Source organism: Natator depressus, chromosome 4, assembly GCF_965152275.1.
Source record: "Natator depressus isolate rNatDep1 chromosome 4, rNatDep2.hap1, whole genome shotgun sequence".
Taxonomy (NCBI): domain Eukaryota; kingdom Metazoa; phylum Chordata; order Testudines; family Cheloniidae; genus Natator; species Natator depressus.
The window spans coordinates 105708276-105721781 of NC_134237.1; the positions used below are offsets into that span (position 1 = coordinate 105708276).

The 13506-nt window shown below is 44.1% G+C and overlaps 1 long non-coding RNA gene across 1 annotated transcript in view; it reads left to right on the forward strand.

Annotated features, from left to right (window-relative positions):
- The first annotated feature begins 298 nt into the window (after window positions 1-298).
- The window catches only part of LOC141986735 (uncharacterized), a 47040-nt gene continuing 33832 nt past the window's right edge, over window positions 299-13506 (forward strand). Inside the window, exon 1 of the long non-coding RNA XR_012639354.1 lies at window positions 299-393. This is a non-coding gene — a long non-coding RNA (uncharacterized LOC141986735). The remainder of the gene's footprint in view (window positions 394-13506) is intronic.

Consider the following 13506-nt stretch of genomic DNA (forward strand, 5'->3'; position numbering starts at 1 on the left):
TTGGTGAGTTTGTATCAAGTTTACTCAATAGAAACTAATATACAAAACAAAATATTTCATTTCAACCTGACTCAAATTTTTTCATTTAAAATTTTGGGCATTTTGACAAAAGCAAAGGGGGGGACTAGATTCACAAAATGCTTGGGGGCCAGAAAGATAAGCTCCTTTATAACCTTTAGCCCAGTGATCAGGGTACTCTCCTAGGACATAGGAGCCCCAGGTTCAATTCCTGCCCCACCTTCTTGGGGAAGGGTTTGAACAGGGCTCTCCTATATTACAGGCACATTCCTTAACCACTGGGCTATGGAATATTCTGGTCTGGAGTTCAGCCTCTCTACTTTTTATAAATAGTCATTGGAGCAGGGGCACAGACTTGGGTCTACCACATCTCAGGTGAGTAACCTGGAATTTTGTGCATTTAGTCCTTCTTTGCTTTTGTTAAGATGCCTGAAATCTAAATGAAAAAATTCAAATTAGATCAAAATGTTTTGTTTCAACCCAGTGTGAAACTTTTTTCTATTTTTCAAATCCCTGAACATTTTTGGGGAAAAAGTTAATTTGCAGTTCAACCCAAAGCAAAACTTCTTTGGATTTTTCAGAATTGTCAGTAAACCAAAACATCCATTAGTCACCCAGCAGTTCCAGGCTTTACTTTTGACCCCAAGTTCAGATTCCAATTGTAATGGTTTTACAATATTCTCCCTTCTATCTCCCTGGCTAACATGCGAAATATCCACACACACAAACAGGAAATTTACAAACTATAAAGGGGAAACAGTAGAACAGTCTACAAAGTGCTGTCAAATGCACAAAATAAACTAACTGCAAAAATAGATTTTTTTCTAATCTTAGAAAGAAAAAAGAAAAGGAGTACTTGTGGCACCTTAGAGACTAACCAGTTTATTTGAGCATGAGCTTCATCCGATGAAGTGAGCTGTAGCTCACGAAAGCTCATGCTCAAATAAACTGGTTAGTCTCTAAGGTGCCACAAGTACTCCTTTTCTTTTTTCTTTTTACGAATACAGACTAACACGGCTGTTACTCTGAAACCTGTTCTAATCTTAGGTTACACATGTACCAACAGTAGGTAAAAAAATTTCAGACAGAAGTGTGATTTCCAAATTGATGGACTCCCTCCAGCCAGCTTTAACATCTCAGAATATTTAACAGAATATTATTTCCTTCCCTCTGAGCCAGCATAATGAAAGGATGCACAAAATTGCTGCCTTGACACCTTTTGGCTGAGAGAAAAAACAATTTAATCAGCCTTGAGTTGTGTCTACAATACTTTCTGGGTCCTTCTTGCCAATATTTCCTGGCAAACACAATGGATTTCTGTTGTGCAGTGGCTCATAAACAGTATATCTGATTACATGATGCTTTCTCTCCCCTAGCAGATTTGTCAGTTTGAGGAGTTATACAGTGAATGTTAGTATACTCACTAACAGATATGATAAAATGCCAACTTAAGAACTTGGAGCAAGTCCACCTTTTTATAGCTGATCTTTGAACTGGAAAAAAGTGTAACTTTCATATTGGACTTCCGTTTAACTTAATGGATTGCACAAATCCTTTTTGACTAAATTAAAATTTAAGGCACACTTTTGATATGTCCACCAGAGACATAAAATTTTGAGAATACACTGTACACATATAATATATATATATATATATATATTTGCGCATTTCTACTCATGATTAGTATCAAGTCATCAATATACAATTTATAAGGAAACTCTCCTCTCTTTCTATGGAAATTGTATCTGAGAAGTTAGGATTTAGGTAGATACTTGGGGAGCAGAATTTTGGGTCCGTGCCACAGCTCATTTGATTATTCAGATGCCTTCAAATAGAGATGAGACTTGCCGTAGAGACTGCAACACCGGTTCAACATGATCTCCTGTGGCAGCGTGTCCTTGACTTGAGAATACCAAGTGTCTGGGTCCTGAGAGTTGCTGGGCACATATGTAGCACTCCCGTAGAGTGTACTTTCAAAATAGAGGAGGAGAAAAAAAGGCTGTCGAGGTAGCCAGGTTCTAGTACATTTAGAGCTTTAGAAATAAGGAAAGGATATTAATGTAGGCATGGAAGTGAATTAGAATTCTATAGTGTGATGTGTTCCTATCTGTTCAGGTTGAATAACTTGTAGTTTCCAAGCGGCTTTTAGGTCAAACAAAAAGTAGACTAGATTGCAATAGTTCATTTCAACCTGACTCAAAATTATCAGCATCAACATGTGGTAGAATCCTGATTCATGAGATAACAGCGCAATCTCCTGGCCAAAGACAAAAGAAAGACAGTTCTAGTAACTGCTATGAACTGAGGGCATGTTCAGAGCACTTGTTAACTTGCCAAAGTGTTTCCTATTGCCAACAGATATCATGTCCCCATTTTATCTGGACTGAACTTGATCCAGATCCCTAATACTGGGACAGCAAGAAGTCAGCATTGCTTGTGCTTATAAGATGATACAGAAGTAGGTGTTTTCAGAATATTGGTGGTACTGCAACCCATAGCACCTTATACTCTCCTCAGTGGCTTCACATATACTGTCTGTCAAACAGGAAAAGTGACAAGATTGAGACCTGCAGAACTCTCTAATGAGGGCCCTTGCTGAGCAGAAGCAGCCGCCTATCATCAAGTTGGAAGGATATGAGAGAAGAGAGCAAAGCCAGCTTGACACTCTTCCATTATTACATATAACCAGCTAGGTCCCTTTGGCAGATCTGCAGTGTTGCATAATAGATGGTTTCAAAATTAGCAAATAGTTATAGAACTACTAGGATGGATGTTTGACCTCTACATACTTCTAGAAAATCCATCACCACACTATCTAAGCACTAAATACACTAAGATAAACATATCATGGTCCAAAACAGACTTCATAATGAATCCTGCTTTTTTCCTCTCCTAAACTTTCAGAATCTTTGCTTTTGTTTCATTTTTTTTTGGTTTGTTTTTTGTGGTTTTATTTAGGATTATTGGTGGGAGAGTGGGAGAAGATGGTGTGTATGAGAATGAATCTAGGGGTTATGCATGAATGTCAGCAATTCCTTATCTTTGATAACAGCATGAAAGACTATGGAAAAATAGATGAGTTTTGCAGAGGACTCTGCAAAAGGGTAGAGTTTAATTTAGTCTACCCTTTCTGGTAGCTTGTTCCAAACTAGACCACTCTCAACCAAGAACACTTTGCATCTGACTTTCACAAGCTTTGTTTTGGCCTTGCTATTTGAATTGTCCCTAAAGAATGCAACTGTCTTGATGGATCATGACGTTGTCAGATCCTGACAACAGGACCTTGAAGATTAAGACCCATTAAAAAGATTAATATTAAAACCCAAAGCAGACAGCAGAAAGCAACACAAAGTAAAACTGATGCTGATCTGCACAAGCTCTGTTGCTAGTAAAAAAAAAAAAAAAAAAAAAAAAAAGGACCTTATGAGTGATGAAACATGTAATATAGCCTGCATCACTGAGACCCTGCTGGATGATGATGCAAGCCCAGCGCTAGTACACCTCTTCCCCCCAGGATACTCAGTACTTCACACACCTAGACAGGACAGTTAGGCAGGCCACCTTGCATTCATCTTCTCTGCAAAGACCTAATACAAAGAAGGTGTCTCAGGTACCATGATTTTATTTAAATTGATCATCTGACAGTAGAAACCAGAATCAAAACTAATATTGATTCTGTGCTCACTTACAGACCACCATAGCCAAAAGAATTTGTAAAGGAGCTCACCAATACCTTGTTGGCAACGGTGGTGAAATACCCCAGACTTGTTGTCCTGGGCACATGCATATTGACAAAGCCAGAGATGCAAAAGCCCAAAACAGTTCATCTCCTCACTTGCCTCCCTAGTACTTCACAGATCATTTCTGGCCCAACCCACACAGTCGGTCACACCCTGTCTCTGATTTTCAGCCTAGATGTCAAAATGGTGGCTGGGTTGTGATGTCCTCTGTCTTGGACAGCCCATCACATCATTAGGGCAGTGGTCAGAGACCTTCTGATGACCAGGCAAAAGGCAAAACAAACCATCCTGATTCAATCACAAAGACTGATGCAGTGCAACAAATTCCAAACCCTGCTAAGGGACAGCACCTCACTCACAGGACAAGAAGTCTAGGACCTGCTTACTCATTACCAGTCTACCCTGGTCTTGGTCATTGACACGCAGGTCCTGAAACAGCCTCTTCTCACTCCCCACATCACCCACACAGATCTCTTTGGTTTTTGATACCGTGTGCCAGATGAAGAGAGGACCAGAAACTTAGTGCAAATACTGGAAAACAAAGGCTGATTCAGACAGGACAAAACATAATGAATGTGACAAAGCCTATACTGAGGCTGTATTACAGGCTGAGAGAGCCTTCCTGTCAGCTTCCATTGAAGGTGCCAAATCCAGCCCAAAGGAGCTAACCAAGGTGGTAAACTACTTCATCTGTCCTGAATGCCTTCATCCTACATTAGAGCTGAGCACCAGGCAAGGTGAAGAACTACTTCACTGAAAAGACCACACACATCTGAGAAGACTCAACCAATTTGTCGGTTGGTCGATGCTGTGTGAGGAAACTATAATAAAGAACAAAGTTATCAGACACGTAGATTAACATAATATGTTGGTAAAGAGTCAACATGGTTTTTGTAAAGGGAAATCATGCCTCACCACTCTACTAGAATTCTTTGAGGGGGGTCAACAAGCATGTGGACAAGGGGATCCAGAAGAGACAGTGTACTTAGATTTTCAGAAAGCCTTTGACAAGGTCCCTCACCAAAGGGTCTTAAGCTAAGTAAGCGGTCATGGGATAAGAGGGAAGGGCTTCTCATGGATTGGTAACTGGTTAAAAGATAGGAAACAAAGGGTAGGAATAAATGGTCAGTTTTCAGAATGGAGAGAGGTAAATAGTGGTGTCCCCCAGGGGTCTGTACTGGGACCAGTCCTATTCAACATATTCATAAGTGATCTGGAAAAGGGGGTAAACAGTGGAGTTGGCAAAATCTGCAGATGATACAAGACTACTCAAAAAGAAAAGGAGTACTTGTGGCTCCTTAGAGACTAGAATTTATTTGAGCATAACCTTTCGTGAGCTACAGCTCACTTCATCGGATGCATGCAGTGGAAAATACAGTGGGGAGATTTTATATACACAGAGAACATGAAACAATGGGTGTTACCATACACACTGTAACGAGAGCGATCAAGTAAGGTGAGCTATTACCAGCAGGAGAGAGAGAGAGAGAGAGAGAAACCTTTTGTAGTGATAATCAAGGTGGGCCATTTCCAGCAGTTGACAAGAACGTGTGAGGAACATTAGGCGGGGGGAACTAAACATGGGGAAATAGTTTTACTTTGTGTAATGACACATCCACTCCCAGTCTTTATTCAAGCCTAAGTTAATTGTGTCCAGTTTGCAAATTAATTCCAATTCAGCAGTCTCTCGTTGGAGTCTGTTTTTGAAGTTTTTTTTGTTGAATAGAGACTGGGAGTGGATGTGTCATTACACAAAGTAAAACTATTTCCCCATGTTTATTTCCCGCCCCCCCACTGTTCCTCACATGTTCTTGTCAACAGCGGGAAATGGCCCACCTTGATTATCACTACAAAAGAAAAAAGGAGTACTTGTGGCACTTTAGAGACTAAAACATTTATTTGAGCATAAGCTTTTGTGAGCTACAGCTCACAAAAGGTTATTTTTTCTCTCCTGCTGGTAATAGCTCACCTTATCTGATCACTCTTGTTACAGTCTATATGGTAACACCCATTGTTTCATGTTCTCTGTGTATATAAAATCTCCCCACTGTATTTTCCACTGCATGCATCCAATGAAGTGAGCTGTAGCTCACGAAAGCTTATGCTCAAATAAATTTGTTGGTCTCTAAGGTGCCACAAGTACTCCTTCTTTTTACAGATAAAGACTAACATGGTTGCTACTCTGAAAACTACTCAAGATAGTTAAGTCCCAAGCAGACTCCGAAGAGCTGCAAAAGGATCTCTCAAAACTCGGTCACTAGGCAACAAAATGGCAGATAAAATTCAATGTTGATAAATGCAAAATAATGCACATTGGAAAACATAATCCCAACTAAACATATAAAATGATGAGGTCTAAATTAGCTGTTACCACTCAAGAGAGAGAACTTGGAGTCACTGTGGATAGTTCTCTGAAGACATCCACTCAATGTGCAGTGGCAGTCAAAAAAGCTAACAGAATGTTGGGAATCATTAAGAAAGGGATAGATAATAAGACAGAAAATATCATAGTGCCTCTATATGAATCCATGGTATACCAACATCTTGACTACTGCATGCAGATGTGGTCGCCCGATCTCAAAAAAGATATATTGGACTTTGAAAAGGTTCAGAAAAGGGCAAAAAAAGTTATTAAGAGCATAGAACAGCTTTCATATGAGGAGAGATTAATAAGATGGACTTTTCAGCTTGGAAAAGAGACGAATAAGGGGGGAATATGCTAGAGGTATATAAAATCATGACTGGTGTGGAGAAAGCAAATAAGGAAGTGTTATTTATTTATTCTCATAACACAAGAACTAGGTGTCACTAAATGAAATTAATAGGCAGCAGGTTTAAAACAAACAAAAAGAAGTATTTCTTCACACAATGCACAGTCAACCTGTGGAACTCTTTGCCAGAGGATGTTGTGAAGGCCAAGACAGGGTTAAAAAAAGAACTAGATAAATTCATGGAGGAGATGTCCATCAATGACTATTAGCCAGGATGGGCAGGGATGGTGTCCCTAGCCTCTGTTTTCCAAAAGCTGGGAATGGGTGACAGAGGATGGATGACTTAACGATTACCTGTTCTGTTCATTCCCTCTGAGGCACCTGGCATTGGCCACTGTCAGAAGACAGGATAATGGGCTAGATGGACCTATGGTCTGACCCAGTATGGCCGTTCTTATGATCTGTTCCACCTCCACTCACCAATCAACAGCCCACATGCATTTATAGAGTTCAGTAAATACACTCATCAAGAAATTCTGGGCACCCTAAAGGAGTCTCCACCCAAGACCTGTGAATCTGATCCATTCCCTTCATGGTTTGTGAAAGAGCATCATGAACAACTGGTGCCATCCTTATCTAAAGAGCCAATGACACATGAAGAGAATTTTACCTTCCTCCTTCAAACACACAGTAGACGAGTTGCATCCAAGAGTGCTAAAGGAATTGGCGGATGTGATTGCAGAGCCATTGGCCATTATCTTTGAAAACTCGTGGCGAACGGGGGAAGTCCCAGATGACTGGAAAAAGGCTAATGTAGTGCCAATCTTTAAAAAAGGGAAGAAGGAGGATCCTGGGAACTACAGGCCGGTCAGCCTCACCTCAGTCTCCGGAAAAATCATGGAGCAGGTCCTCAAGGAATCAATCCTGAAGCACTTAGACGAGAGTAAAGTGATCAGGAACAGTCAGCATGGATTCACCAAGGGAAGGTCATGCCTGACTAATCTAATCGCCTTCTATGATGAGATTACTGATTCTGTGGATGAAGGGAAAGCAGTGGATGTATTGTTTCTTGACTTTAGCAAAGCTTTTGACACTGTCTCCCACAGTATTCTTGTCAGCAAGTTAAAGAAGTATGGGCTGGATGAATGTACTATAAGGTGGGTAGAAAGTTGGCTAGATTGTCGGGCTCAAGGGGTAGTGGTCAATGGCTCCATGTCTAGTTGGCAGCCGGTGTTAAGTGGAGTGCCCCAGGGGTCGGTCCTGGGGCCGGTTTTGTTCAATATCTTCATAAATGATCTGGAGGATGGTGTGGATTGCACTCTTAGCAAATTTGCGAATGATACTAAACTGGGAGGAGTGGTAGATAAGTTGGAGGGCAGAGATAGGATACAGAGGGACCTGGACAAATTGGAGGATTGGGCCAAAAGAAACCTGATGAGGTTCAATAAGGATAAATGCAGGGTCCTGCACTTAGGACGGAAGAACCCAATGCACAGCTACAGACTAGGGACCGAATGGCTAGGCAGCAGTTCTGCGGAAAAGGACCTAGGGGTTACAGTGGACGAGAAGCTGGATATGAGTCAGCGGTGTGCCCTTGTTGCCAAGAAGGCCAATGGCATTTTGGGATGTATAAGTAGGGGCATAGCGAGCAGATCGAGGGACGTGATCGTTCCCCTCTATTCGACATTGGTGAGGCCTCATCTGGAGTACTGTGTCCAGTTTTGGGCCCCACACTACAAGAAGGATGTGGATAAATTGGAGAGAGTCCAGCGAAGGGCAACAAAAATGATTAGGGGTCTGGAACACATGACTTATGAGGAGAGGCTGAAGGAACTGGGATTGTTTAGTCTGCAGAAGAGAAGAATGAGGGGGGATTTGATAGCTGCTTTCAACTACTTGAGAGGTGGTTCCAAACTATTCTCAGTGGTAGAAGATGACAGGACAAGGAGTAATGGTCTCAAGTTGCAGTTGGGGAGATTTCGGTTGGATATTAGGAAAAACTTTTTCACTAGGAGGGTGGTGAAACACTGGAATGCGTTACCTAGGGAGGTGGTAGAATCTCCTTCCTTAGAAGTTTTTAAGGTCAGGCTTGACAAAGCTCTGGCTGGGATGATTTAATTGGGGATTGGTCCTGCTTTGAGCAGGGGGTTGGACTAGATGACCTCCTGAGGTCCCTTCCAACCCTGATATTCTATGATTCTATGAACACTGTAGAAATCCACCCTAACTATTAGAAATCCTACCTAACTATTGCCCAGTGTCAAGCCTCCCATTCCTGAGCAAGGTCATAGACAATCTATCAAAAGATGTCAAGTATTAGGGGGTAACCGTGTTAGTCTGTATCCACAAAAACAACGAGGAGTCTGGTGGCACTCCATGCATCTGAAGAAGTGGTGTTTTACTCACAAAAGCTTAGGCCCAGATAAATCTGTTAGTCTTTAAGGTGCCACCAGACTCCTTGTTATCAAAAGATGGACTACATGCTCACTTAACTGAAGCCAACATTCTAGCCCAGGCAAAATCTGGATCCATAACAGGACATGGAACCAAACTGCTTTAGTTGCCTTGATGGATGGTGTCGCGGGATGCAGCCCTCATCACCAGACTGGAGCCTCCTCCTGGTAATGCTGGGGATTAACTCAAGGCAGACACCCACATCCACAGTCTGCACACTGGCACTCTGTCTCTGCTCCTGCCTACAGCTCCTCCGTCAGCTCCCAGGACCACAGCATCCTCTTCTCAACTCAGCCCTCTGGCTAGGTCATCATCTGTGTTTCCCCCTTCCAGGGGTGGGCATCTCTGTCCAACAGTCCAGTCACTTCCCCAATGGCAACTGGGGCAGGGGGGACCCAGGCTCACCCACTACTCTGGGCTCCATCCCAGGGACCCTATAAATAGCAGCCTCCTGCTACTCCTCTGTCAATGCTGCTCTATTTCCCTGGGCCACTTGCCCACGGCCCCAGAACCTTCTTTGCCCTCACCTCGAGGCACTTAGCTGCTGATTCCCAGGAGCCAGCCACTGATCTATCCAAGGTGGTTACAGTTCTAAGCTCTCCCAGGGACACAGTGCTTGCTCTCCAGGCTCCCAATAGCAACTGACCCTGCTCTGCCCAGTGGCTCTCTTTATATGGCCCTTCTGGGCCCCGATTGGCTGTTCTCCACAGCCCCCCTCTGATTGGCTGCTTCCACTGCAGCCTCCCTAGGGCTCTATTAACCCCTTCTCTGCCAGCGTGGGGCAGACGTCCCACCACAGATGATCTCCTGTGAATGGATAAAAGACAAACATCCATTTTCATCCTGCTGGATTTCTCTGTAGTATTTGACACTTTTGATCAGGAGATTCTGCTGTCTCACTTGAGAGGGGTGGCAGGTTAATGTGCTAACACGGTTTGAGTCCTTCCTGGAAGGATGATCTCAATGAGTTGTGATGGGGAACTGCACCTTCACCACTATACCCCTCACTTGTGGAGTTCCACAAGGATCAACTCTCTCTGGTCCTTTTCAGCATCTATATGCAACCACTAGGTGAACGGGCCAGATGACAAGGACTAAAATGCCAGCAATATGCAAGTGATACACAGCTCTGCCCATCCTTCACCACATATCATAGAATCATAGAAGATTAGGGTTGGAAGGGACCTCCGGAGGTCATCTAGTCCAACCTCCTGCTCACAGCAGGACCAACCCCAACTAAATCATCCCAGACAGGGCTTTGTCAAGCCAGGCCTTAAAAACCTCTAAGGATGGAGATTCCACCACCTCTCTAGGTAACCCATTCCAGTGTTTCACCACTCTCCTAGTGAAATAGTGTTTCCTAATATCCAACCTAGACCTCCCCCACTGCAACTTGAGACCATTGCTCCTTGTTCGGTCATCTACCACCACTGAGAACAGCCTAGCCATCCTCTTCAGAACCTCCCCTTCAGGTAGTTGAAGGCTGCTACCAAATCCCCCCTCACTCTTCTCTTCTGCAGACTAAATAAGTCCAGTTCCCTCAGCCTCTCCTCATAAGTCATGTGCCCCAGTCCACTAGCCATTTTCATTGCCCTCTGCTGAACTTTCTCCAATTTGTCCACATCCTTTCTGTAGTGGGGGGCCCAAAACTAAATGCAATATGTTGTTAGCCTTCTTGGCAACAAGGGAACACTGTTGACTCATATCCAGCTTCTCGTCCACTGTCACCCCTAGGTCCTTCTCTGCAGAACTGCTGCCTAGCCATTCAGTCCCTAGTCTGTAGCGGTGCATGGGATTCTTCCATCCTAAGTGCAGGACTCTGCACTTGTCCTTGTTGAACCTCATCAGATTTCTTTTGGCCCGATCCTCCAATTTGTCTAGGTCCCTCTGTATCCTATCCCTACCCTCCAGCGTATCTACCACTCCTCCCAGTTTAGTGCCATCTGCAAACTTGCTGAGGGTGCAATCCACACCATCCTCCAGATCATTAATGAAGATATTGAACAAAACCGGCCCCAGGACTGACGCTTGGGGCACTCCGCTAGATACCGGCTGCCAACTAGACATGGAGCCATTGATCACTACCCGTTGAGCCTGACAATCTAGCCATCTTTCTACCCACCTTGTAGTGCATCCATCCATCCCATACTTCTTTAACTTGCTGACAAGAATACTGTGGGAGACCGTGTCAAAAGCTTTGCTAAAGTCGAGGAATAACACGTCCACTGCTTTCCCTTCATCCACAGGACCAGTTATCTCAACATAGAAGGCAATTAGATTAGTCAGGCATGACTTTCCCTTGGTGAATCCATGCTGACTGTTCCTGATCACTTTCCTTTCGTCTAAGTGCTTCAGAAGAGAAGAGGTAGATATGCTGGAGAGTAGGGATAGGGTTCAGAGTGACCTAGACAAATTGCAAGATTGGGCCAAAAGAAATCTGATGAGGTTCAACAAGGACAAGTGCAGAGTCCTGCACTTAGGATGGAAGAATCCCATGCACTGCTACTGGCTGGGGACGGACTGGCTAAGTGGCAGTTCTGCAGAAAAAGACCTGGGGATTACAGTGGATGAGAAGTTGGATATGAGTCAACAGTGTTCCCTTGTTGCCAAGAAGGCTAACAACATATTGGGCTGCATTAGTAGAAGCATTGCCAGTAGATCGAGGGAAGTGATTATTCCCCTCTATTCAGCACTGGTAAGGCCACATCTGGAGTATTGCATCTAGTTTTGGGCCCCCCACTACAGAAAGGATGTGGACAAATTGGAGAAAGTCCAGCAGAGGGCAATGAAAATGGCTAGTGGACTGGGGCACATGACTTATGAGGAGAGGCTGAGGGAACTGAACTTATTAATCTGCAGAAGAGAAGAGTGAGGGGGATTTGGTAGCAGCCTTCAACTACCTGAAGGGGGGAGGTTCTGAAGAGGCTGGCTAGGCTGTTCTGACCTTCTACCGTCTCCACTTGGCTAGGAAATGCCATTCCATCCTACCAGACAAAGATCCAGCCTTGGCTATTCATTCCTTCATCACCTCTCAGCTGGAATACAGCAATGCAATATGCCTGTGCATGAAGCCTTCAACATTTAGGGAACTCCAGCTAGTACGGATTGCTGCAGAACATCTTGTTAGCAAAACAGGCTACCAGGAACACATCAGACCTGCCCTCTGCTCTCTACACGGGCTTCCCATAGAATATCAAATCAAGTTCAAGGTCTCTGTCCTTATGTTCAAATCACTCCACAGCTTGGGCCCAGCATATTCCAACTCACCTCTGAACAACATACTAACCCACAGAGAGCTTCCTACCAAGACTACAAAAAGAAGGATTCTGGGTGGACTCCTCCTGAAGGTCGAAACAACAGACTGGACTTCTACATAGGGTGCTTCCGCCGACATGCACGGGCTGAAATTGTGGAAAAGCAGCATCACTTGCCCCATAACCTCAGCCGTGCAGAACACAATGCCATCCACAGCCTCAAACAACTCTGTCATCATAATCAAAAAGGCTGACAAAGGAGGTGCTGTCGTCATCATGAATAGGTCGGAATATGAACAAGAGGCTGCTAGGCAGCTCTCCAACACCACTTTCTAAAAGCCATTACCCTCTGATCCCACTGAGGGTTACCAAAAGAAACTACACCATTTGCTCAAGAAACTCCCTGAAAAAGCACAAGAACAAATCCGCACAGACACACCCCTGGAACCCCGACCTGGGGTATTCTATCTGCTACCCAAGATCCATAAACCTGGAAATCCTGGACACCCCATCATCTCAGGCATTGGCACCCTGACAGCAGGATTGTCTGGCTATGTAGACTCCCTCGTCAGGCCCTACGCTACCAGCACTCCCAGCTATCTTAGAGACACCACTGACTTCCTGAGGAAACTACAATCCATCCGTGATCTTCCTGAAAACACCATCCTGGCCACTATGGATGTAGAAGCCCTCTACACCAACATTCCACACAAAGATGGACTACAAGCCATCAGGAACAGTATCCCCGATAATGTCATGGCAAACCTGGTGGCTGAACTTTGTGACTTTGTCCTCACCCGTAACTATTTCACATTTGGGGACAATGTATACCTTCAAAGTCAGCGGCACTGCTATGGGTACCCGCATGGCCCCACAGTATGCCAACATTTTTATGGCGGACTTAGAACAACGCTTCCTCAGCTCTCGTCCCCTAATGCCCCTACTCTACTTGCACTACATTGATGACATCTTCATCATCTGCACCCATGGAAAAGAAGCCCTTGAGGAATTCCACCATGATTTCAACAATTTCCATCCCACCATCAACCTCAGCCTGGACCAGTCCACACAAGAGATCCACTTCCTGGACACTACGGTGCTAATAAGCGATGGTCACATAAACACCACCCTATACCAGAAACCTACTGACCGCCATTCCTACCTACATGCCTCCAAGCTTTCATCCAGACCACACCACACGATCCATTGTCTACAGCCAAGCTCTACGATACAACGCATTTGCTCCAACCTCTCAGACAGAGACAAACACCTACAAGATCTCTATCAAGCATTCTGACAACTACAATACCCACCTGTTGAAGTGAAGAA